The following is a 5,599-nucleotide window of genomic DNA, read 5'->3' as shown; positions in this document are numbered from 1 at the left end:
TTGGCCCTACCACTTACCACCTATGTGACCCTGGGTAAGTCATTTCTCTGGATATGATTTTCTTCATCTGCCAATAGAAAGGGTTGTACTATTATTGAATACCTGCTGATAATAGACACTGTCCAAGGTAGTGGATATATAATAAAACAACCAGCTTTTGCCCTCAAAGAGCTTAAATTCTAATGAGGGAGGGGGGCGGCTAGGTGGTGCAGTGGATAAAGCATCAGCCCTGGATTCAGGAGGACCTGAGTTCAAATCCAGCCTCAGACACTTAACACTTACTAGCTGTGTGACCCTGGGCAAGTCACTTAACCCCAATTGTCCTGCAAAAAAAAAAATTCTAATGAGGAGAAATAACATGTATACAGATAAGTATATACAACTAATATGCAAAGTAGTACTAAGCTGATTGACAAGAGGATCTTCTAGGTCCCTCCTACTCCATGATTCCTTGATCTGAGCTACCACCTGTGGGAGCTGATGGCAGGTGTGATCAATATTGAGATGATGGAGCAATTGCTGAGGATGGTTTTGCTGTTGTTGTTCATCCCTCCTTCTTGAAGAGGACCAATAGCATCATGAGCAGGATATCTTGACTTGTGCATAAATTGGATATGAGTTGGGTAGAGTTGCACAAAGTCTCACTCTCTACCTCACTCTCTTCTCCAGAGTCCATTGAGGAAGGTTTAAGAGTTAGAGAAAAAAAAGAGTTAGAGAGAGGACATGAATAGCATGGAATAGTGTGTATGGCTACACTACTCCCTGGGTATAGACCCCTAGACTCCACGAGACTTTGAACTCCTTGAGATACTCATGGATTTAGAACTAGAAGGGACCTTAGAGGTCATCTAGCCCAAACCCTGCCTTTTGCAGATAAGAGATTAAATGTCTTGTTCATGTTCCCAAAGCTAGTAAGCATCATAGGTGGGTCCTCCTAACTCCAAGTCAAGCACCCTATCATTAAGTGATAGCAAATTCATTTCCAGGAACCCAATAATAAATTGCACTTATATATGTTTGACTTCCTCATTGACAATACACGGAGACTGAAATTTATGAGTTTCCAGAGCTAGCTAACATGTCTATCACAATTCCAGGTGTGTGTGTGTGTGTGTGTGTGTGTGTGTGTGTGTGTGCCCTTTAACACCAGGCTTCACTTTGGTTTAAGAAAAAGGGAGGGGCAGGGAGCCTATCTGAGCTGATTAGAGATTTAGGAGAACCAAGAAAATCTGATAGGATTTGGGCTAAATCCAACCAGTTTTAAGTTTCCTATCTTTAATCCATTAAGTACGTACAAGCCATTATTTTTGTCTATGAGACAAAAAATAGTAGAGAGAAACCCAACAATGTAAATGGCAGGTCCCAGAGTTTTTAAAATGATTATCAGATTTGGATAAGATTTACTCTGCTCTTTAAAAATACACATGCAAAGCAGAGCTTTGTAAAGTCCCAATATCTAGGCATTAGCCCTAAAGTACTTAAGAACTGAGGGTATGTGGGAGAGAGACTATCTTTCACTGGTGCCTCTTCTTTACTGGAAAGTCTCAATAGGCTTCTCTCAGAGAGCCTGTAGAGTCCTTTACTGGAGCTGGTGAAATAGGGATTCAGAGAGGAATGTGATCTTGAGGGGTCACAGCCTAGCACCAGCCTCAAGTTTAGGTGGAGTAGATGGTAACCAAGATGTATTGACTTGAAAGGAGTGCAGTCAGGTGTGAAATGAGGAGAAATTAGTGGAATAGGAGAGATAAACAAAAGTCAGAAGCAACAGGGTAATGACAAGGTAAACAGGTGAATAAACAAGTTAATAAGGTAACCCTGTGTTCAATGAACACATCCTATAAGAGGAACTCTAAATCCATAGAAGTTTCTGAGGAAACTAGAATGCATTGTCTCAGTGGGGAGAGAATCTTTCACCTAACAAAAAGTAGAGGTTATCTTTTGAGGTTCAGTCCAGTTATTTCATCATTATAGGGAACTCTTCATGTGGAAACTTCCTCCACTATGCAGATCGACAATTCATTTGCAAATAAGTGCCTATTCCAGAGTCACACAGTTAATAGGTGTCAGAAGTAGGACTTGAACACAGATCTTCCTGACTTCTAGGTCAGCATTCCATCCGGTACATCAATAATATCAAACTCAAATAGAAATAAAAAACACTAAACCAGACATAAGGATCCCTGCAGGTCACAAGTTGACCAAGAAAACTATACGTGTTTATATATTTCTCTTTTTATTAATACATCAACACATTAAATTAGATGGGAATTACATTTTAATCTGGTTCAAGCTACACTGGAGACTGTTATAGGCCATGGGTTTGATATATCTGTATTATATCACTCTACCTCTCAAAGGTGATAATTAAAAAATAAAATTGGAAAATTTCATAATATAAAACTTAAGAGCTTTTGTATGATCAAAATCAATGTATCTAAAATATGAAGGGAAATTAGCAATTAGGAAAAATCTTTGTAACAAATATCTCTGATAAAGTATATATCCAAGGTATGTAGGAAATTGAGCCAAATATATTTATGATTAAGAAACATTTCCCAAAAGATTAGTGGTCAAAAGATATAAAGATTTCAAAAGTAGAAATGAAAATTCAGTTGTGTCATTCAATAAGCATTTTGTGACCATATGAAAAAAAATTCTAGTTCACATTAAAGCTACTCTGAGGAAGGATGTCTGGATCATATAACCAAAAAGATGGAGAACTAGACATGTTTCCTGATCTCCTTGACCTCTCAAACCCCTCCAAAGAAGAAATTATATGCCAAAAAATAAAGCAATTTCAGCTGTCTCCATCATCTAGGTCCACAGTGGTATCAAACCCAGAAACAATTTCTCACAGCCACATATTAACTTAGAAAACCACACATTTGTGTTATCTCTGTTTTTTTTTAACATTTCTCAATTACATTTTAATTTGGTTTAGGCCAAGTTTTGCAGGTGGTTTAAACTTGCACCATAAATGTGATGCCTCTGGCTACTATACTTGGAATGCAAAAGTAAGTTCAACAACAACAACCACCATGAACTGACTCCTGCCCTGAGCTCACTCAGCACTCCTGATTGACCAGAGGACCCATCACAAAGACCTGCAACAAAATCCAAGGCCCTGACTCACAGGTTTGCAGTAAACCCAACCCCACACCTTAATCCCTCTCCCTCTTCCCAGTTCCATGGAGACAAACCTCCATAAGCTCGTTGGGGCCTTGATAGACAGCAGCAGCAGTAAGGGCTACAGAAGATCTCTACAACAGACTAGAAGCAAAAATGGAAAGGGGCAGGACATGATTGTGCTTGAAATAGAATTCAGTCCCATATCCTACTACAGCCTCAGAGACCCAAACAACAGAGATCAATCCTATAGAACCAGTGTGTCAGCTCTCCAAAATGCTAGCAACAGGCCAGTGAACTAAAAAACAGAGAGAACAGGACAAAGCACTGAGATTGGATGCCAAGGTGGGAAGAGGGCTGCATGGTGCTCCAGGGAGAACTTGAGGGAAAGAGCGCTGCATGCAGCTGGGACCAGTTCCATCTTCCCCAAAAGTCACTTCCTTCAGACACCTAGTCTGGTGAACAATTTCCCAGCTTGGAAAGAGGCTGAGATGCTTTGAAATCCAACCCCCAAGGAAACTACTACCTGAATGGAGGGAGTCAGAAAATAAGCAATAGGGGAAATTTAAAAGGTGGTGGGGAGAAGAACTGAAATTACCAGCAATCTCAGGAAGAAAACTCAAAGACCTCGAACATAAGCAGAAAAATCGATGGGAATTTGTTTTGTGTGTGGGGGACAATGGGGGTTAAGTGACTTGCCCGGGGTCACACAGCTAGTATCAAGTGTCTGAGGCTGGATTTGAACTCAGGTACTCCTGAATCCAGGGCCCATGCTTTATCCACTGCGCCACCTAGCTGCCCCCCCTGGGAAAAATATTAACAGAAGGAAATATGGCCTCCAGATCTAGTAAAGACTTAAGGCATCTATGAATAAATACTGCAAATCTAGGGGAAATGACCCAACACTTGATGAAACAAAGAATCCTGTGGAATGTGAGAACATGGAACCACAACATGCTGTTCCTGAGTGTCTTAAAAGAGAAATGAGAACTATAAGGGCAGAATTTATGGCCTGTATAGCAAAAACGATGGGTAAAATAGAAAAAAATGAATCTGTAATGGCAGATTTTACCAAGAAAATGAGAGAAATCAATAGACTTGGCATTCAAATACACAGAAATAAAAGACAATCTAGAAGAAGAGAAGCAAAGCTGACATTAAAAGAAAATGTGTTCACTATCCAAGCAAAATTAATCTCTAGGACAAGAGATATAAACACAATCTATGGATCATAAGTTTCCCAGAAGAATACAAAAGGACAAAAAAAAAAATCTGAACACCACCATGGAAGAAATAATAATAAGAGAACTGCCCAGAATTTCTGAACATAGAAAATGAAATACCTATTGAAAAAATTCATGGATCATTTACGGCAAAGGAAAAAAATAAACCCAAGTCTGCAAACTCCAAGATAGAGAGTGGACTAAATTTAATAATTCAATTCATAAACAACAAATTCTAAAAAAAAAAAACCAGGAGATAGAATTTCAAACTTAAAGGAAAGTAAATTCATATAACACAAGACTATTCTGAACCCAAAGGAAAATGCAGGAGAAAATGGAACGATATGCTCTCTCTCGTCTCTCTCCTTCCTCTGTTGCCGCCACCATCATGGACACCGGCCACATGCAGCCCATCAGGCTGGCTCAGGTCACCAAAGTTCTGGGCCGGACCGGTTCTCAGGGCCAGTGCACCCAGGTGCACTCGAGTTCATGGACGACAGGAGCCGCTCCGTCATCCGCAACGTGAAAGGCTCCGTGCAGGAGGGAGACATACTTACCCTGCTGGAGTCGGAACAAGAAGCCCAGAGGCTGCAGTGAAACCCGCCAGTGGAGGCCCCTAGGCTGCTGCTTGTGGAAGGACTGCTAAAAGATATGTAAAATAAAGAGTTTTGTCTAAAAAAAAAAAAAAGAAAATGAAACAATATATTTCAAAGAACAATAGCTATCAGGATGTGGACCTGCCCTGAAAATCTGAGCTTACCCATAAATGAAAAAAAAAGATGGATGTTCAATAATAAATAGGCATTTGAAACATTCTTAGAAAGAAAACAAGATCTGAAGAGATTATTTGCTCATCAAATACCCTAGGCAACCAAAATGCAGGAGGGATGAAAAAATACATGTGATTAAACATACATGACTATCATAGAAAGATCTGCACGAACTGATACAGAGTAAAATAATCATATCCCAGAAAACAATACACACAATAACTACAACAATATAAATGGAAAAACAACCACACACCAAAAAAAAAATTAAAAGTGAATGTAACAAAATTATAAAGATCAAACATGTCTTGAATTAAGATGTATGAGAAGATACTCCCAACCTACCCCTTTGTAGAAATAGTAAGTCCATAGGAGTTATACACCGCACATTTTCAGACTTTTTCAATGTATTTATTAGTTGTGCTGATTTCTCCCTCCTTAAAAAACACAATTTGTTACATGGGATGACCCTATGGGAGC

At 39.4% G+C, this 5,599-nt stretch overlaps 1 pseudogene; it reads left to right on the top strand.

Moving 5' to 3' along the window:
• The first annotated feature begins 4,737 nt into the window (after positions 1-4,737).
• Positions 4,738-4,946, top strand: LOC122736445 (annotated as a pseudogene).
• Positions 4,947-5,599: the final 653 nt, after the last annotated feature.

The sequence above is a fragment of the Dromiciops gliroides genome, chromosome 1 (genome assembly GCF_019393635.1).
Source record: "Dromiciops gliroides isolate mDroGli1 chromosome 1, mDroGli1.pri, whole genome shotgun sequence".
NCBI classification, from domain to species: Eukaryota; Metazoa; Chordata; class Mammalia; order Microbiotheria; family Microbiotheriidae; genus Dromiciops; species Dromiciops gliroides.
The sequence above is the reverse complement of the archived record's forward strand: the minus strand, read 5'-3'. Positions and strand labels throughout refer to the sequence as shown.